Source organism: Diadema antillarum, unplaced genomic scaffold (assembly GCF_040938485.1).
Source record: "Diadema antillarum isolate AM-2024a unplaced genomic scaffold, OU_Dant_1.0 seq00000860_RagTag, whole genome shotgun sequence".
Lineage (NCBI taxonomy): Eukaryota > Metazoa > Echinodermata > Echinoidea > Diadematoida > Diadematidae > Diadema > Diadema antillarum.
The window spans coordinates 553,719-576,350 of record NW_027271730.1 but is presented as its reverse complement, the minus strand read 5'-3'; the positions used below and the strand labels follow the sequence as shown (position 1 = coordinate 576,350).

Below are 22,632 nucleotides of genomic sequence, written 5' to 3'. Positions count from 1 at the left end.
TTGTGATGGCCACCCCTGAAAGTTAGTGAACGAGCGCCCTCTCTTGTCATATTTTTGTCACTAATGTACTCGGTCGATGGCATTGTGCGTAGTACATAAACTAAACGAGAGAGAGAGAGAAAAAAAAAGAATACAATCATGTTGCTTGGTGATTGCACTGTCTTCCTAAGCACTCCCGTGTTCCAAAGCGCCACTTATGAGCCTACCCTGATGTGAAACGCAGGCTTTACATGAACTGCAGAGTTGATCTAGAATATCAATTTTGTACGAGGAAATACGGGGACGAGATCATTGCGTGCCATTCTAAACTCCCTCTTGCTGGACAGTCAAAATATTTTCAAGGGGAGGATTATGAACATTGTGCTTCTTGGCTTTTCTCTCATTCAAATCAAGGCCGAATTGCAAAATGTCCAATCGGCAAAATAACATTAGTCATCGAAGGGATTTATTACGATGGAATTCACAGTTTTATCTAAAGTTTAATCGAAGGATAAACTTAACAAACAATCTTTGTCAATTGAGTAATATAGCAATAACATAGTAGTATAGAGACAATGATAATAGTGATGATGATAATATTAATAAAACATCAATGATAACAGTAATTGTCAAGCATATCAGAAGCTTTTGCAACGAAAAATCATATATACATACATATACATTATTATTATTATCATGATACAATGATAATTTACATTTCATAGTAGTAATGATCCTGGAAAATGTAAGTGCTTCGTGCTGAGATACGCTGTTCATCTATATACGGCCATTGTAAGCTTCATTTGCTTTGTGCATTCAAAAAGTTGCCAAACATCGCCCCCATGTTTATTGGTAAAGCCTACACTTTTCCAGCTCGAACACAGCAGATAAACTGCGCGCGCACACACACACACGTGGATAAATTTACAGTCTCTTAATATTTTCCGATTGGTAATCTGCATTGAATGTTCAGTGATTTCGAATTACGGACTTGTGAAAAAGATGATTGCGCAAGCGTTTTAAAACTATGTACAATATCATTATCGCCTTGTCTCTCTCATCAACTTAAAGTTCCCCACGATGTTTCATTGAGGTCGGAAGGCCTCTACGCGTTCGATCACCCCTATCTTTAAGTATAATTACACTTAAAACAACAACAGCAACAACAAACAACACCTACAGCAATCTTTTACTTTCTTCAAGTGATCCGAATATTAAAAAAGTAAGATGACTTTGCAAATCGTCTTATACATTTCATGACTCCATAGGCGGCAATGTGTCATTCTGATAAAATTTTTTCTTCAAATTTCTGTTTTTAAAATTCCTATTCGTGACATAGATTTGAAAACATAATATTCCTTTAATGTTGTATATCTCACGCTTTTGAGAGGAGTGGGGGATAGATGGAGGAACTCCTCATAGACCTGGCACAGGCTGATAAGAATTTTAAAGCCAAAAGGTTTCACACCCTTAAAGATCGTTATGTCCTGACATAAGAACTCGTGTTGAACACAATGGAAATGGAAAAAAAAATCTGAGTTATTCTGTAAAATTGACAGAATATTTGTAAATCCTTGCCCTTTATGTTTTATAAATTCATTCAGATTGCTTCACGTCTTATTGGGGGTCGTTATCATAACTAAAATTGTTATGATTTCTCTATTTTTTCCCCTGTATAGGAATTATTTTTTGTTGTTGTTTTATGCTTATTTTTTACGGACATGATTAATCTCTTTCTATTTAACTAAGAACAAATCTACCGCCATTGTGGGCACTATGCTTTTCTAATGAAACTCCTAATTAGGTCACAGCTTACCTTTCAGCATCAAAGTTGCTTGGTTTTTGCCGTCATTTTGACTTTATGTCCAATCTAACTTAATAAATGGTGCGAATTTGTGGCTCACAAACAGTTACATTAGGAGACTCGTGCACGGAGTAGGAATTACGCCCTCTTGCGATCTTGACTTTTCGCAAGCAAGTTTGTGATTTTTTTTTTTCACTACTTATGGCACACGTCCTTTAACTACAGACACAAAGACATGAAGAGGATATGCTGCTTTTCCCTGTGACAAATGATAACGCACAAATAAGATTGATAATAAGATATTTTGTGTAAAGGAGAGAATAACATAATGTGAATAGCACGGAGTATTTCCGAAAGGGCATTCGTGCAACTGTTTCGGAAATCTCAAGTTTTTGCATGAAATCCGCCCGACATTAATATTGGTAACAGTCACTGATAGGAGCGAGAAAAAGACGCGCAAATGTTCCTTTGGCTTGAAAACATACAAAAAAGAACAAAAAGAGAATAGAGAGAGAGAGAGAGAGAGAGAGAAAGAGAGAGAGGGTGAGAGAGCATGACAACTATTGTTATTGTTATTGTTATTATTATTATTATTACTATTATTATCATCATTATTATCGTTATCACTATCATTATTATTATTATCATTATTATTATTATTATTATTATTATTATATCATTTAACTGAAACTTTCAGTGTTTAATTTGTTTCATTTTAGTCTTTCTAGAAGTGGAGAGAAGTGGAGTCTTACGTTGTTATCATTGGCAAATTAATGGTCAAATCAATTGTTGTTTTGTACTGTCTTCTTTGTTTAATACCCTGCTTTTTGTATACTAATTCAATAGCCTTGATAAAAGTTCATTTCATTACCAGAAAAAGCATGCTTAATCAATCGAAAGGCAAAGAAATGAGAATGATGGAATGTATTGGTGTTTCGATCTATGTCTAAAGCGGACAAACGAAAAGCTAACAAATCCTTTTGTCTGTCAATGAAGCCAAAGTAATGTGTACAACTGTTGTCTTCAAAAACGTTGAATAAGATAGACTAAAACAAGACTAACAAAAAGCAAAACAAGCTAAACCTAACCCGCTAGGCCCGAGCTTCACTGAAATGTTACCACCATCGTGGGTTAATGTACCGAAACTTAATAAGACTTAATGATTCTTAAATTGATTGTTCGTTTATGAAACCTGTCCACATTTTTTTTTTTTTTGTACCTGCGGTGTCCTCTGTTAAGTTTAGGAAAAGTACTCCATCAATGAGCTAAAATTTCTCTAAAATGTACCCCGTAATACAAAGCGGCGTCTTATGGCCTTAGGTCCTGGGATCACAGCATAAAGAAACCTTTCGAACTTCTAATCTCGGAGGATCGGCCTGTACGCAGTCATCACATGCGAACAGTGGTTTCAGCAACCTTATGTTAAAAATCATGAAAGGTATAAAAAATGATATTAAAAAAATGATTATCAAGGAAAAACTGCTATGATATGGGATAATTATTGGTATCTCTGTCACGCCTCAGTAGCACCAGGACATCCGAATCCAGCACCCATCGAACCCATAACTTCCCCGCAGTTCCCCAAGCCCCACCTCCACTCCTCCTCCTATAATCTATTATGTTTATTCGCATTTTGTGGATGCCCGCGACGCATGGAAACTTGCACCGTTGACAAACGTTGTCATGACTCAAACACGATGACTCGCAGAATACGGGTAACGTTGCCGACGAGGAAAACAAGGCAACAACAACGACCACGGCTCGCATGAGGAGGTCATTCGTGAGCAATGTTGCTTTTCGAAAGTAATTCGGGCGGCCCCCTTCCCGCCTGCCCTCACCAGGGGAGGAAGCAATCTTCATGTGGAGGACATTTTCTCCAAGCATGCCAGATTTGATTGACATTACTTTCGACACGCTATTTACACCACAGCATTGTCTTATGCTGTCTCTAGACACAAACAGACAAAGATGGTAAACTTGGCACTCCTTTTCTTCTCCCCCTCCCCCTCTGTCTTCTTTCTTTCTTTAGAAAGAGCCGAAGGGGGCTTTTGGTTTGACTTTTCATTTGCTACTCGTGAAAGACCAGCAACAATAAATGAAATACATTTCATTTTTTTAATACAAATCGTACATTATCTACATGTGTTTTTCTTTGTACTACCTGCTAGATTCATAATTCGTGTGCAATTAAATGGATTTGGAAGATTCGTTTTCAAGCTAATCGTTCGCTTATATTTTCTAATTTTCTACCAAGATAACACTTCTTTGTGACATGCACACACGATGCCGAAAAAATATGAAAAAAGATTAATCAAATCTGCCCATAAATGATATGGATATCTAAAACAAACAAACAAACAAAAAACACAAACAATACTGAGTAAAGAGATTAGAGAGATTTCTCTTGCGGAATTTCCGAGCATTATTTCGGGGGGAGGGGGCATTTCGCGTAGCGCAAATTTGCTCTCAGCCAATCAGATGCAAGGATTTCAGTAGCTCATAATATTTTGTCAGAAAAGATATCGGACAAAACGCTTCATGAAATGCCCCTTGATTACTGCATTAGAAGTAAGGTATTACAGAGGCCGAGAAGTTCGCATGCCTTTCCTCCAACAACCTAAACAACAACAACAACATCAAAAACAAAAATAAAAAAGCAAACAAACAAACAATAGCAAGCAATGGTCTGCAGATTAAATTACTTAATGAACTCGGGAACCCAGAAAGGTATGGAGGGGAGGAGGAGCGAGCCAGATTTAATCTTATATCCTCATTACGAACGACTTTCTCTCGTTATATTGATTTTCATTTTGCCCACTCTCGTATATCATGTCAGTTATCTTGGCAACTTGTGTATGATCAGACTAAGTAGCTCTTATTGAGATCAAATTGTCATCAACAGTGATTATCATGCCCCAACGCAAGCATAGGGGTATATTATTGCTTTACTGCCACGGTAACCGTTCATAGTATTACGATACGTCGTCTCACGATATTCATACAATCAAATCCGATTCTTTTTCTGTTCACTACCGAGACCCTTTCTGTCAGATCTTAATACGGACACTGTGGGAAAGGTTTTGTTTGATAATATCAAAAATGAAAGATGAGGTGTTTGTGTTTTTGTTGTTATTGCTTTGTTATGTGTATAGACGTTGCGTGTTTAAAGGTCCTGTTCAAAAAAATGTTCGAGATATCACTTTTGATGCATATTGTGTAGTTGCATCACAAAACATCCTACCATAATTATACAACTTTTGCAATAAAGCCTAGAATATAAGGAGACATCTCTACTTTTCTCATTAAACCATTACTAAACGGTTTAGTCTGGAAACATTTTTTTTTATAACTATTGTTCACATTTGGTATATTTAACAATACTTATTATCCATTACACTGGTTCAAATTTTTACATTGGCTGTTTCTATCCCTAACTCACATTTTAGAACTATTTTGAAGCACTAATGCTTGGTATTTGTTTCATCTGCAAATGGTTGATTATGCCTTTAATGGTAGGGATTACCTGCGACAACAAACTGACCTCATTTGCTCTTAAGGGGATTGCGCTTCTGAAATGAATCAAAAGATTATGACGATAACATCGGTAGTGTGATGACGACAATAATAATAATTATTTAAAAAATTGATAAACAGCTCCTGATGTGCCTGACTCAATGGAAAACAGAAAGGTCGCTGCCATTGACATGAAGTGGAGAGTTGCAAGGACATTTTCACCCCAAGTTCATCTTATGTGACGATTTTATCTCGCCCAGCCACCGACAGTAAAAATATGCTATTTTGTTTAAAAACAGAGAGCAACTCAACAAAATTTCGGAAAACAAAAGGATTTAGCTCGACCATCAACTTCCGGTGATAACATTTTGATTTGGGTTCGACGCGCTCACTCTTTATAACCTTGTAGCCATTTTGATGCCAGCATACGATAAATAAACGGAGAAATCGTTTAATCCATGCGATTAACTTTTATTGGCATCATGGGAAAGCGGCACTACTAACCGCGTGCGTCATCGTTGGAAAAATCTTGGGGTCTCCTCGACTTCAAAGTTATGTTTTGAACTCGGCATTTGCTCGCAGCAAAACATGAAAATGTCACGGGAAAAAAAAAAGTGGCGGCCACTTGACTGCGGGAGAAGGCGCGCTTGTGTATATACGAAGGGAAAAGTTCAAGTTACGAAGCAAGTACCTTTCTAATTTGGCATTTGCCAGAACACTTTTGTCAAATGGTGATGAAATAGATTTATTTCTTCACAGATCTCATGCAATTACGTTCCATCTCTGCATAGCCGATTGCCATCACTGACCGTTGTTACAAGACACCAAAGTCTCTATTTCTTGTCTGGTGAATATCTCTATCGACGAAGCGCTTGTCCCACTCTTGCTACATAAAGTAACACTTTCTTTATCGTTGGTCGTTGGCTCGCGCGCTATAGACAGTATTTCGTACCAACGAGTGTTGGCACAAATTGAAGCCAATACGATTCTCTTTTCCTTTTTCTTTTAATATCAACAATGCTCGTGATTTCTAGAAAGGCTTTGCAGTTGACGAGGCTTCAGCGTATGGTGGGTTTAGTATTGGTCTCGTTGTAATTCTGTTTCGATGAATCTTCCATAGAATGGCCAAATCGTATATTACGACCGCACAATATTCACGAAAGCACTTTAGCTTGTGGGAAAAGAGTTGCATATATTATCATGTCTCGAGAAGTGCAAATTTCAAATATTGATAAAACAAGAATTATGTGAGATATTGATTTTATTCATCTTAAACCGCCGTAGCATCAAGTTATCACAAAAAGTCCAGGGCCCAAGCGTGTTTGTATAAAGCGAACCTTCACGTATATCAATGTTTCATCGTTGATATTATACTCAACCCTATCTTATCAACCAAAATACACTCTTTAACCCCCTGATTACCACCACCCTTTAAACTTATTGACTTTGTTCATATGGATGTTGCCGATGGGACTGAAAGGAATATGTACCAAAGAGCTCATTTCACAAATATCGCAAATTTCCATTCAGGATATCCGAATTAAGTGGATCCTAACAAAAAATACTCACGAACTTATTGATGTAAGTGTTAGAAATGTGATGAAAAATGACAATGTCAATATTACTAATCCGTGGAAGAGAATTTAGGGGAAAGAAGAAATCCAGGCCTTAAAACTATAAGCACTATAGAACAATACAATCCAAAAGAAAATGAATAGAAACCAAAATTTGAATTTTGTTGGAATTGTGTTATCATGAAGTAATTAGGAGATATTCAAGAACTTTGAACACTTCGGGAAGTTCCAGAATTTCCTCGTCATAGTTTGTTGAATATTTAAAAAAGCCACTCAATGTTAAAACACTCGAATTTCGGTCAGAAATGTACCCCATCCCCATCGCAACTCACGTACACACATTTTGCGTTTTGTCAATCTTGTATCTTTCTTTCTTTTTCAAACAAACAATGATTTATTTACAAATTACATGATACAAATTTCATTATGACAATATAAATTCCACAATGTCAATATTACGAATGAAAAAGAAAGAATTTTGTATATAAAGAAGGGGAAAAGAAAAGGGAAAGGGAAAAGAACAAACACATCAAAACAAAAAAAGAACAAAGGCACCCCCAACACAACCCCATATCCGGTGAACCCGCTCACATTCTCACTTCCTCAAATACTTAAATCACAAAGTTACAGTACTGGTACTGCCAGGGAAGCATTGATTATGTGTGTGTAAGAAGGTAGGAAAGAAAGCATATAAACAGCAAAAACAAAAACCCAAACAATTACATCCTACAGCCTGCCAAACAAAATGATCGGAAAGGTTCGATAAAAACAGAGTATTATACACTTCAATTCCCTAAATATTTAGCTCTCCCCATTTCAGTGAAGGGAGCCCTATCTTACAAGTTTAATCGCTAATTCCTTTTCCTGATCTTTATAATCTGTAATCATCATTGAAATTTCGTTCGTTGAAGCAGGGAGGTATAGAAAAGGAGAGATAACTCTTCGTAATTCATGCAAACACATGTTTGGGTTCAAAGCGTTACAATGGGATGTCTAGCATTCCACTATACGCTTTGAAGTCATGCTCTGCACCGCTCTAGTTGCAAGTTCGGAGACGAAGAACGCATTTCACCTTTCGTTGAATTACAAGCTTTATTTCCCCGTAAAATTTTAAATGAAATACTCGAATTGATTAAGAGTAGTTGAGGAAAGAATTCAATATTATAAACATGTATTTCTAGTTTCTTCGTAATGCGCAAATCGAAATGAAATGAAACTTAGGCCCTCTTAAAAACCTAATATTTTTCTATAATGCGCACATTTCCGCATGTTAGTTTTCTACCCTTTAATCTGGGATACTTTGATCTTTCAAACAAAGTACTCCGCTAAAGCGTGCTCCAGCGTGCTTTTAAACTATTTGCTGTTAAAATTGTCAGTTTTACACTGCATTTTGATTCGCTGCTCCAATTCAAGGTACACAAATTCATTGTTGCCATCACATTGAAAGAGAGAGAGCGAAATGCAGTAGGGGCAAGTATTTCTAGATGTGAGAGCGCTAGTCCCAATTATTGATGCTCTCTTTTGTCAAAGCACGTGATTTCCACCTGTAGTTAAGCGCATAACTTCTCGGCGGTGTCGCGCATGACTTCAAAGGAGAGCAGGAGTTGTCTCTCCTTTTCTTACACCTCCCTGGTTGAAGGAAGCACTCCTTTAAAGCTAATAGATCTGGAAAAATATCCTATAATGAAAATAATGGAATTGCACATATTAATGCCATGAAAATTGAAAAAACCCACACACATACAGACAGACAGACAGACAGACAGACAGACAGACACACACACACACACACACACACACACACCCACACACCCACACACACACACACACACACTCATAAGAACCGGAAGGAGAGAACAACACCAACACCACTACCATCACCTCCACCACCACCACCAACAACAACAACACCAAAACAAAAGACAGACTCGACAAGAGGAGGTGCTGCCGGTCAGGACGAGGTTGAGTTTGGAATCAAGAGGGGGAAGATGCCCCTCTTCTCAAACATGATAACAAAATTAGCCCGCACTCTACCGCATCCCAAGTGCTTTGGAGCAAATCTCAGCAATCAGCCCCCGCCGGATACCGCTACTCCATAATTGGGCGACAATTAATTGAAGAGTGGGGAAAATTGTACGTGCGCCCGCTATGTTCGTCCAAGACACTTCTCCTTTTATAGTCTTCTCTCTTTTTTTTTTTACCTCTTTCCTTGTTGTTTATTGAGAGCTGTGTCAATTTAATCAAACTTGTGGCGCTATTAATTACGTATTAAAAATATCGCCGAAGATTGGAGGGCAAACACGGCGGAAGGGGAAATATTATGATGAAGTGTCTTTGATGGTGATCTATAATCACAATAAAGTAATTAAATCTTCATCCCTGCTTCCTTGCCCGAAGTACCTCTTGAAGTACCTGCTAGGAAAGAGAAAAAGAGAGAAAAAATGAATTAAACATCAAACAGGGACGTCTCCAAACAGTATCGCGTGCAATGTTAAGTTTGATCTTTTTGCAGCAAGGGGTACATAAAGATATCAAAAAGAAGATGTATTAAATCACCGAGAATGAAGAAAAGACTGGTAATTTATTGCGTGGAAAGTCATTCACAGGTTATTACGTGATGGCCTGGGACGGTCTACACCCTTGAGTGAGAATGAAAGGCCCCAAACGCTTAAGAGGGTATTCATAAAGATAGTGTTACCGTCTGGAAATAGTAATTGAGTCTGGTGTGCAAGAGTTTACCAATGGTAGCGACAACGTATCAAAGCGAGTATCTAACCATAAAAAAAAAATATTTCTTTGTTTTTGGATGATAAAGCAGGCTGATGTAGGTTTGGTTTTGGTTTTGGTTTTTTTTTATACTGAAATTCTATACATACCAGTCCTCTTCTCTTACCTGATAACATAATATCATGCTCAGTAATATACATATTAGAAAGATGAGTTTGTTTTACTTTGTATGATACATCGCATTTTTGTTTTTCACTTCATTGTATCTTAAATGAATTTCCGCAAATTACATTTATGAAACATATCTACAGATCAAACAATAGCATCAAAATGTGAAAATCCCATGTATACAGAATTAACTTTGCACATTAGATAATAAAAGTTACAGAACACACTCAAATAAATCAGTCTATATAATAAGAGTATGTCATATTCATATTTGGAATCCAAATAATGTGGGGGAGAGAACCTACAGAAAAGCGATGGGGGTATAGGTCCCCAGAAAATGGACCTATAACAGTAAGTGCTACGAATCTAAAGTTTTCTAAGCCTCAGACGAACACAAAGGTGTATCAAGTTATGCAAACACGTGTACAGAATCAGTCGGTCATCAACATACTTTTAAACCCACCTGTGAAGAAAGAGAATACAATAACGAGCTTTAGATCTGCGACGCGAACGCTAAAACGACGCAGCCTCCTGGGTTGAACGACGGAAACGGCTTTCGCGCGCATGTGTAGAACACCGTTTTTGCTTAATTAGCGTCCTCAAAGCGTTCGCGTCGCAGATCTAAATTTAGTTATTAACAATGATATACTAAGTAGCAGGGGAGATGTGTCATGGAATATGGGTATCTATGCTCAGAAGTGTGAGCAACGAGGCATGCTTTGACCGCTTTGTCCTGGAGCATCATGGTAGCATTCTCAGATGGGCTCAGTAGCCTTCTCGTAGAAAAACAAAAACAAACACAAAAACGAGGAGCCTTCTTTCCATTTCCGCTCAAAGTGCTATTGCACAACGTGTTCGATTCTCTTTTCAGAATACATGAACAGACAGGATAAAAGATCGGGGATTCATCAAAATCAAACCTAAAAAAAGAAAGAAAGTTCAGGGGTGTTTAATTTGGTTATGTTTTCACGTATAATTGCTCAAAGCAACAACCGCATAAAGGCAAATTAGCTGAAGTAATAAAATGATGGTGGTGTCATGGCTTCGCATCGTGTCTCATTCACCTTCACATAAAACCTTGTTTTGTTTTGTTTTGTTTTTCACGAAATTGACAAGGAACACTTTAGATCATGTATGTCAAATTCCGTTGTATTGCAGTAGCCTACATTAATGAGGAAAGTGGTTGTAGTGGCAAACTGTAGAAAACCTGACTAAATTTGGATCATGCTATGTGGTCAAGGGCGTACCGAGGGGGGGTGTTTTGGGTGTTCAAACACCCCCCTTTGCCAAAAGGGGGGTGTTTAAGGTGTTCAAACACCCCCCTTGGGCAAGAGGGAGGTGTTTGAGCTATTCAACACCCCTCTTCAGCAATGCTTAGATGTTGACAAATGAAACAAAAGCTGTCTTTACCGCTTTTATTTCCGTTTTGAATTCCGCATTTCCTTTCTTTTGCGTTCATTTTTTTTCTCTCTCTCTTCCTTGTTTTAATGTTTGTGTGGATGATGATACATTATGGAGTTACATAATATCATACGCACTAAAGAACTCGTGTACAGTACGTGTTAATACTACGTTACTGCACCGCGCGCGAAGCTGACGCGCAAACAGAAAACCAAATCAAACAAGATAAAAACAAAACATGAATTCCATGTTTTGTAACGCTGAAATATACAAATTTTCGGCTCGCTCGCTGCGCCCGCTCGCCAAAATTTATCCAAAAAAAAAAAAGAAGAACAAAACGTAATGATGACTTGGAAATATAAAAATTTCGGGTCACTCACTCGTAGTAATTTAGAGTATTTTTCCAAGTCCTTAGTTTGTTGGCATAAATCGTTATCTATGAAGCCGTCACTATCCCATCTTGATTAGAATTGTAAGATTTAATAATCAAAAAATGACAAGAATTCCATGTTTTGTAAGGTGAAATACAAAAATTGTCGGCTCGCTCGCTGCGCTCGCTCGCCAAAATTTATCAAAATTTATCAGATTTTATATCACCCTCAAAAAAAAAAACCTTTTAAGTGCTCGAAAAAGCACATCAAGTGGACTTTTTTAAAGTCACTACCGGGATGGGATTGGGGTTGAACACTGTTGGTATAAATCGTTATCTATAAGACCGTCACTATATCTTGATTAGAATTGTCATTCGAAGATTTAATAACCAAAAATGACAAGAATTCCATGTTTTGTAAGCTGAAATACAAAAATTTTCGGCTCGCTCGCTGCACTCGCTCGCCAAAATTCTTCAATATCTATTACATTTAAAACACCCTCAAAAAAACCCCTTCTACAAGTACTTGAAAGAGCACATCATGTGGACTTTTTTTAAGTCCCTACCGGGATGGGGTTGGACACTGTTGGAACAAATCGTTATCTATAAGGCCGTCACTATGATTAGAATTGTAATTTGAAGATTTAATAACTAAAAATGACAAGAATTCCATGTTATGTATAAAGCTGAAATATAAAAATTTTCGGCTCGCTTGCTGCGCTCGCTCGCCAAAATATATCAAAATTTAGGGTTGCCTATTTATACATTTAAATCACCCTCAAAAGACCCCTCTTAAATTTATCAGATTTTATATCACCCTCAAAAAAAAAAACCTTTTAAGTGCTCGAAAAAGCATATCAAGTGGACTTTCGCTCGCATTTAATCGTTATGCCATTCTCCTGATGTTACTGCCAGCAACTGCCAGCAGTTGCACCCGGTGCGCCCCCTCCCCTTAATTTCTAAAGCGAAAAAATATAGCTGCCAACGGCAGCTTGGGGACTTAAAATGTCAAAATTTTCAAGCTCGCTCGCTTCGCTCGCTCGCATTTAATCGTTATGCCATTCTCCTGATGTTACTGCCAGCAACTGCCAGCAGTTGCACCCGGTGCAACCCCCTTAATTTCCAAAGCAAATATATATATATATATATATATACACTGTAAAAACGTCGGTGTTAGATTTAACACCACGGGTGTTAAATCTAACACCGATCAAACTTCAATAAAGGACCACACCCACAGGTGTTAAAAATGCACTGTGATGGTGTTGAAAAGTGTTCACCTGACACTTCGTGGTGTTAATTTGACACTGTACCTGGTGTTATTTTGACACTGTACTGGTGTTAATTCAAAAATGACACCACATGGTGTTGATTTGATATTTGCTGGTGTTAATATCAATGGTTTAACACCCGTCCAGCTTCAATAAGGGACCACACCAGCTGGTGTTACTTTGGTGTAAATTTATTTTCACATTTTTTCAAAAATCTAGTATTTCAATGTAAAATTCTTGATCGTCTTGTTTAAATTAAAAATCAACAAGAAGTGCAGTTACTAAGAAACTCTTCAAAAAACAGTTTAAAATTTGGAAATGACACCCGTAGGTGTTAATTTAACACCATAAATGAGCACCGAAAATTTAACACCAGCTCGGTGTTCACTATTTAACACCGGACTTTTTGCAGTGTATATATATATATATATATATATATATATATATACATATATTATTATACATAGCTACAAACGGCAGTTTGGGGACTGTAAAATGTCAAAATTTTCAAGCTCGCTGGTCATACCTCCCCTAATCATGAACATAAACCGACACCCTTGACGACCAGTGGCGGATCCAGGGGGCGCACCGGGCGCCCCCTCCCTCCAATGCGAAAAAAATATATATATACATGTAGCCACAAACGACAGTTTTTGGACGGTAAAATGTCAAAATTTTAAAGCTCGCTCGCTTCCCTCGCTCGCATTTAACCGTTATATTCCATTCTCCTGATGTTATTGCCAGTAATTGCCAGCAGTTGCGCCCGGTGCGCCCCCGCCCCCCCCCCCCCGAATTTCCAAAGCGAAAAAATATAGCTACAAACGGCAGTTTGGGGACTGTAAAAATGTCAAAATTTTCAAGCTCGCTCGCATTTAATCGTTATGCAATTCTCCTGATGTTGCTGTCAGTAATTGCCAGCAGTTGCGCCCGGTGCGCCCCCTCCCCTTAATTTCCAAAGCGAAAAAATATAGCTACAAACGGCAGTTTTGGGAATGTAAAATGTCAAAATTTTCAAGCTCGCTCGCTTTGCTCGCTCGCATTTTATCGTTATGCAATTCTCCTGATGTTGCTGTCAAATTGCCAGCAATTGCGCCCGGTGCGCCCCCTCCCCTTAATTTCTAAGGCGAAAAAATATAGCTACAAACGGCAGTTTTGGGACTGTAAAATGTCAAAATTTTCAAGCTCGCTCGCTTCGCTCGCTCGCATTTAATCGTTATGCAATTCTCCTGATGTTGCTGTCAGTAATTACCAGCAGTTGCGCCCGGTGCGCCCCCTCCCCTTAATTTCTAAAGCGAAAAAATATAGCTGCCAACGGCAGTTTGGGGACTTAAAATGTCAAAATTTTCAAGCTCGCTCGCTTCGCTCGCTCGCATTTAATCGTTATGCCATTCTCCTGATGTTACTGCCAGCAACTGCCAGCAGTTGCACCCGGTGCAACCCCCTTAATGTCCAAAGCAAATATATATATATATATATATACATATATTATTATACATAGCTACAAACGGCAGTTTTGGGACTGTAAAATATCAAAATTTTCAAGCTCGCTTGCTTCGCTCGGTCGCATTTAATCGTTATGCAAATCTCCTGATGTTGCTGTCAAATTGCCAGCAATTGCGCCCGGTGCGCCCCCTCCCCTTAATTTCTAAGGCGAAAAAATATAGCTACAAACGGCAGTTTTGGGACTGTAAAATGTCAAAATTTTCAAGCTCGCTCGCTTCGCTCGCTCGCATTTAATCGTTATGCAATTCTCCTGATGTTGCTGTCAGTAATTACCAGCAGTTGCGCCCGGTGCGCCCCCTCCCCTTAATTTCTAAAGCGAAAAAATATAGCTGCCAACGGCAGTTTGGGGACTTAAAATGTCAAAATTTTCAAGCTCGCTCGCTTCGCTCGCTCGCATTTAATCGTTATGCCATTCTCCTGATGTTACTGCCAGCAACTGCCAGCAGTTGCACCCGGTGCAACCCCCTTAATGTCCAAAGCAAATATATATATATATATATATACATATATTATTATACATAGCTACAAACGGCAGTTTTGGGACTGTAAAATATCAAAATTTTCAAGCTCGCTTGCTTCGCTCGGTCGCATTTAATCGTTATGCAATTCTCCTGATGTTGCTGTCAGTAATTGCCAGCAGTTGCGCCCGGTGCGCCCCTCCCATTAATTTCTAAAGCGAAAAAAATATAGCTACAAACGGCAGTTTGAGGACTGTAAAATGTCAAAATTTTCAAGCTCGCTCGCTTCGTTCGCTCGCATTTAATCGTTATGCAATTCTCCTGATGTTGCTGTCAGCAATTGCCAGCAGTTGCGCCCGGTGCGCCCCCTCCCCTTAATTTCCAAAGCGAAAAAATATAGCTACAAAGGGCAGTTTTGGGACTGTAAAATGTCAAAATTTTTAAGCTCGCTCGCTTCGCTCACTCGCATTTTATCGTTATGCAATTCTCCTGATGTTGCTGTCAGTAATTGCCAGCAGTTGCGCCCGGTGCTTCCCCTCCCCTTAATTTCTAAGGCGAAAAAATATAGCTACAAACGGCAGTTTTGGGACTGTAAAATGTCAAAATTTTCAAGCTCGCTCGCTTCACTCGCTCGCATATGCAATTCTCCTGATGTTGCTGTCAGTAATTACCAGCAGTTGCGCCCAGTGCGCCCCCTCCCCTTAATTTCTAAAGCAAAAAAATATAGCTGCCAACGGCAGTTTGGGGACTTAAAATGTCAAAATTTTCAAGCTCGCTCGCTTCGCTCGCTCGCATTTAATCGTTATGCCATTCTCCTGATGTTTACTGCCAGCAACTGCCAGCAGTTGCACCCGGTGCAACCCCCTTAATTTCCAAAGCAAATATATATATATATATATACATATATTATTATACATAGCTACAAACGGCAGTTTGGGGACTGTAAAATATCAAAATTTTCAAGCTCGCTCGCTCCGCTCGCTCGCATTTAATTGTACAATTATGCAATTCTGATGTTGCTTCCGGCCATGAGGTGCGCCCCCCCCCCAATGTCTTGACCCACGGTACGCCACTGAACACCCTCCTCTAAAAAATCCTGGGTACGCCTATGTATGTGGTTACAACTAATATTGTTTTGTTTGAATTTCAAGAAGGATCAAACGTGTGGTACGCTTTTAGTGACATTTCTGCCATTCTGCTTGATAGTGACATTATGCTCTCAGTAGTAAACTATGGCTGTGTTTGGCGTACGGACATGACTACAGATCGCGAATAGAATGCAGAGCAGTATTTGCCTTCTATGTGCTTAACAGCGAGGGAATGACATGTGGGGGGGGGGGGGGGATGGCTGGGTGGTGAGCATGCAGTTAAAAGGCGACGCAGCCCTTCTCTGTTTATCCTAACCACGACACTGCCCCTTTTTTTTATTATATCTTAGTTGAATTAACAGTCTGTATTTTATTTATTTATCGTTTGTTTCTTTGTTTGTAGTTCAACATCTTTTGATATTTTAACTTGATCCTTTGATATTTTGCTCGTAATTAACATCAATAAACCGTGGTTATTCTGCCCAATTTATGTCACATTATTTCAGAATTTGTTTGTTCTCCATGTTATGCGGGAGTAGGGGATGCCATTGAGGCAAACCGCATCACAGAATAATTGACAGATGCGAGATGGGCTAAAGAATCATTTTAGGAGCAATTAAATAGGCTCTCTTCGTGTGTCAGTCTGAAATGACTCTACAAAATTTGTCCGAGGTTGTCGTTAGGTTTGTCTAATACTGTATGATACAGCAACAATTTGCGTCAGACATCAGTATCTCATGAAAAAAATATTGAAGAGATTTTACGACAGGTGGCTATATGTGATCACGACTGATCAGGTAGGAAAAATCCAGTTCTTGTTGCAATAATCAGCACAAAGGATTGCCTCCCAGAAGTTTAAGTATGATATGACCTTTAATCATCGTCGTCGTCGTCACTGCTGTGCTAGATGACGACTACCCCGATTTTATAATCTCACCATGAGGATATTAGATTTAGTAGAGAGACGCCTCGTCATAACAAATGTGTTGACCTATAGTGAAGAATATCCCGTGGTTCTTTTCTTGCTCATTTTTTCTGAGGAGGGAATAGTACGATATGAAGTGCAGAAATAGTGCAGCTAACGTGGTCACAAGTTCGATAGCAACGTTGTAGCCTGTTGGTTTATAAGGCTTAACTTCATTCGAACAAAAGACGGTAGAGTGTGGTACATGAGACAAAGCCCATCACTGACTCATGTTATTCATGGGTTTGGGGTAAGGGAAAAAAACCCTGAACATATCAAGCCAGACATTGGGCGCGCTGGGATGATAAGGTTAAGGAATTATCGGGCATTGTTCAACATTTTACATGCTCTCGCTTAAAACACCCCCTCCTTCTCCCTCCTCCTCGCAGCAGAACTGTTAGATCATTCCACTTTGCAGTCCTGATCGGGGCTCCCCATCAATTTGTGATGAGGGAACTTCGCGAGTGTCGGTGACAGTTCGTTTTTCTTTCCCTTTTCCGTATGCTGTCAATTTCTGTTTGTATTTGCAGGCATTTCTCTCCCCTCTTTTTTTTCTCTCCCTCCCTCCTCCTCCCTTCTCTTCCTCTTCGGTTTTTAAACGAAATTATGTGAGTAAGACAGTTTGGGAGGTTTACTCTGGCGATCAGGATTCGTGTTTGATGATCGTATGTTTCCCTCAAACAAGAGACGCCACTCCGCACTGAATACCGATTTATCAGCTCAGCATTTTTTTTTCAAAGCTGCTATGTAATATCTCCAGGCTATGTGTATCTGCGCACGGCGGCGGTCGGAAAAGGAGCGTTCTGGCGGACGATCCACGACAATGGTACACACACGTCGTTGGAGACCGAGCGATAATTGGCAAAGTACACAGTGCCCGGCAAACAAAACGTTTGGGAACGATAACTGGTAAATAGTGGTGTTCGTTTTTCCTTTTATTTTTTGCGCTCCGTGAACTGCTCATTAAGCAATAACGTTTTCTTCCACCTGTCACGTGACTGCACAGAATGCAAAACACGTTTTGCCCCCTGGTGTCCGCTAGTGGAAAAGAGTTGGGCGCCATTAACAGTCGTCTGGTTGCACCGTGTCTCCGTGGTCGAAAACACGAGATACGATCAGCCGATAAAGCAACGATGGAAGAAAGAGATGTTCGGTTAGAAGAAAAAAATACAATTCAAATGGAGAAACGGTCCCGATAAAGCAGAAAGAGAGCGAAAACGTTCAACTTAGATCAATTTATTGACACAATATATTGATTATGATGATAGTATACGATAAACCGTCGGCCGCAGCTCTTTACCCAAGGCTGCACTACATGTTTGAAATGCGTCGACGACATAAGCCAACGTCACATTTAAGATTGAGAATCCTGAAATTGACAGAGAGACGGCTCATTTCAAAACAACCTTAAAGTGCACTAGTTATCATAATATAAGTTATCATGTAATATATTGTTGTATTTGTACATAACTGTTTTATTTTGAGGGAAATAAATACATAACAACTTACCAGCCAGAAAAGCTTAATTACCGGAATCTCACTGCTCTGGAATGTGGACTTGAAATCTATTGATACGTTGATATGGGTTTATTCGTCTACAAATATGTTTGGATGAATAAGAAATCATTAAACCGTTCTGGTGTGAGCCATGTTTATGTTGCTCTGCACTGATGATAATACATAGCTGTTTCCTAGCACCCCTCTATCCTATATATAGTGTCACCCTTATATCACGCCCTATCGACGCTCCATTGCACCATGACATACTTCAATCTCATGTCTTATTGGTGATAAATAAAATAATTTCAAAGCAGCTAAAAATACATAGCCTATAACATCTAGGCCTATGTTGGATCTGTTCTAAAAACTCAAAACATCAGATGCATTGCGATATTCTACTGTCACTGACACCCTTTAACCGGATGACACACATTATTCAAAGGACGCATCAAAATGTCGTTTCATTCGCAGCTGGAAGAAAATGTAATTACGACTCCTAAGCCTCTTTAGGGTCATAACTTACACTGCGATATTGCTCATAAGTGCATGGCTTGAGACAATTGGTACGATTTAGTAAGATCCCTCGTGCTTGCTCTTTGGATCATCGTTTAGCGCTTTTGATGACGTCACTCCATCTCATCTTATCTTGCACGTTCCGTCTTCTTAGTGCTCGTCCGTATTAATGATGAAATGATTTGTGGAAATTAGAAGGACCGCGAAATGGGCGGGCAGTACTATTCTGGTGAATCCAGGCATAGCGCAGGAATTAATTACAATGGATTCAAGTAATTACTGAGAAAGGAAATGGCTTCATGCTGACGTCGTATTGCTGTCATGTGTTTGACTACTGTAGTAAAATAAATTGCGATGGACGGTACTTAGTAGCACTGCGTTTCTGCCTCCTCCGCCAATGCAGATTATAATATTCTATACCACTGGATGATTGATCGTTTGATTTTAAAGTAAGTTGTTTCAAGGATTTGACTGTTCTGCGCTGGTTTTTAGGGGACCCCTATTTACTACATTTTTTCTTTAAGGGCCTTGTCAAAATGCCCATGTTCCCCTCCGGTGTGTTACCGGACACAGTGGATTTGAAACGAAAGAGAATCGACTATAACCGATGTATTATGCAATAAAAAACAAGCAAAACCACATAAGACAGTCATTCCCGCTTATAGACCTTTAGTGATGACTCTTGAAGACACTCACCCCCCCCCCCCAAAAAAAAACCACCCATACATGCAAAAAAACGCACTTACACACACACACACACACACACACACACACACACACAGCGAAATAAACGTAATATTATCACTTCACCATTTGCCCACTTTGCATCTTAATCTAAAGCATTCACAAAGAAAAGAGTAGCCATACGAACTCGCCAATTGCCACTCTTCCATAGATACATAATAACAGAGAGATGTAAAGGGATTGTGTAGTTTTGTTTGAGACCTTACTTCAGGTTTCTAACATTTTTGGGTGAGATAATGAGAAACCTCTCATGAAATATGAAAGAACATATAATTCCAAGAGGAAATCAACGTTTATTTGATGAAAATTGGTTTTGAAATGGCTGAGATATACCCAAAACAGAGCAATCCTAATAAAAGGTGGGACCCACCTTTTATTACAATCGCTTTGCTTTACTTTGTTTTTGGATATCTCAGCCATTCCAAAACCGATTTTCATCAAGTAAACTTTGAATTCCTCTTAGAATGGTATGCTCTGTACGATTTCACAAGTGTTTTCTTGATATCTCGCAAAAAGTTAAAAGCCCAATCCTCATCTCCACCAATACTAAACCATCACTTTAAAGAGATTAGAAGAGAGAAAGATAAATACACCCCAAAACACACATACTTTTTGTTTTCAGTGATCTTTTTATTAATTCCATTTCCTTTGAGAATATAACAATTCAAAAAAAAATTACGCACATTCTACATAACATCTGTCATAAATCATGTAGATATTCCTACAGTTATGAGACATAATCCATAATCCATAAAACAAAAATAATCATTCAATTCATTTTAAGGCAGATATCAAACAGAAGAGAGGAAATAGAATGAATTATCCGATCATTCCTTTTTAACTACAAAACAAACAAGCAGAATTCATATATGCAATTGTGAGCAATTTAGCCAAACACTAAAAAAAACAGGAAATGAAATTTCTATTATATCAAAAGAACGATGACAACAACAACAACATAAACCACCCTCATTCCCACCTTTCCACCATACCCAACCCTCAACTACTCATAACTTTAAACTTTAAACCCCCCCCCCCCAAAAAAAAGTCCTTCTCATCTCTAAACCACCTCCCCACCCTCTACACCACATCCACCTCCTTACCCGAGACAGACACACTCCCTCTCATCCACCTCTCATCTCATCCACCTTTCATCCACCCACCCATTTACACACCCACCCTGCACACACATCCGCTTAACACACACACACACACACACACACACACACACACACACACACACATCCACTTAAACACACTTCCACACCCCCTGCACACACATTCACTCACCACAACACACAGTTATTTCTGCTCGCATTCAGAACATAATAATTATGCTAATTATGCTTAGGATATATGCTGCATACACACAATACATGCATGCACATACACATATCATACATACAACATACATATCCACATACCTACATATATATTTTATATACACAATACTTATCTCTGAACTCAAAAATATCTGAACTCAAAAATATCTAAAAAAAAAACAACACATGCGCACACACACACACACACACACACACACACGCATACATACACTGCACTCAGAGCATGGGGTATAAACTGGAAACTTACCGTGTATACTACGGAAAGTTTTGCTATTCTCTGGCATTTTCTGTAATATCTGATGATATTGAATAATTTTTTCTACCTTCCAGTCATATGAGTATACCTTACGAGGACAAAAATGCGCATACAGTGTGTTTTCACAACATTCCTCACGTATATAATTATACAGCTGTATAACTCTTGACATACGCTCACACATAAACAGCTTAGTCGGACCACGAATTCAGTCTTAATTATTAACAAATGTCAAATCATATTTAATGCAGTGTCAGAGATGAACAATTCATCAAATTCAATAACAACTTCGTTCCGATGAGCTGTTCTGATCTCCCTTTTCTTGGCGAGCTATATTCACGGCGGGGGAGATTGAAATACAGAAATGTGCGATGACAATGCATACAATGGGCAAGTAATTTGTAATTTCCTCTTTTAATTGTCCGACTGTAGACCGGGTCATTGACAGTGTCACGCTTCGCCAGCCCTGATCTCCCGCGCGGTGTCAGCACGGATTGGCGAGCGAGCGACTCTCAGGAAGTGGAACAAGAAGCGGGGACGAATAGTAATATTATCTGGATACAAAACAGCCGTACATCATCATATTCTCATCTGTGTTTTATGCAGAAGGGATTGTAAACGGGGCAGATAGAGAAAGAAAAATCCGGAAAAGCCCGCAATAGAAGGACAGTTCAAAAGCAATTATTGCGATATTTTAATTTTCTTTGTTATGAATGATGATCACCCATTTTCGTCAGCAACGTCCTCCAAAGTTATGGAGGGCGCGATCTCACTTTCTTGCTTCCAGAGAGATTCAAACAATTACGAAAAGCAACGCGCTACCAACCAGGTAAAAGAAAGAGAGAGAGAGACAAAAGAATAGTCCTCAGAACACAAACAACAGATATTGTCTGTGGGATTTTGTCGTGAGCTTCACGCCCATTGTTGGAAACTAGACCAACAAGCTCCGACGCACCGATCCAAATTCATATTGATCCGGGTGATTTGGATTCATTATGTTTACAAGGTTGTTTCTTTTTGTTGTCGATCGGCGAGTGCTGAATCTATTACTCGGAGATCGAGCGCTGCAATTTTATTGTTTTATTTATTTTCTTTTTTTTGTGCGTGTGCGTGTGTGATAGAGACTGATCGGGCAGATTTGAACAAACTTAGTACATTGTAATATGATGACGATCTGTTTGAAGTGAAAGAGAAAATTGCTCGATCGATGCGTTGGCATTTTTGTTTCTAATTTTGCTGGGGGAATTCTGTTTGATTAAATGAAATAGATCTAGCCTCCGGAAAGGGGGAGGGGGAGGGGGAGGGCATAACGCGAAAAAAGGGGGAAAATCTATACATCGTAGCAAACACGAAAATCGTTATTAATATCATTTGATATCTCAAGACCTGAGCGAGCGATGCAATAATAGCTGTGCTAGTCCTGCCATCGATGTTTTGTAAACGATTTGTCCAACTC

The 22,632-nt window shown here is 39.0% G+C and overlaps 1 protein-coding gene across 1 annotated transcript in view; it reads left to right on the top strand.

The window, feature by feature from the left end:
- LOC139740543 (carbonic anhydrase-related protein-like) overlaps window positions 1-22,632 on the top strand; it is a 72,255-nt gene that overhangs the window by 25,465 nt on the left and 24,158 nt on the right. The gene's annotated exons all lie outside the window — the stretch shown is intronic.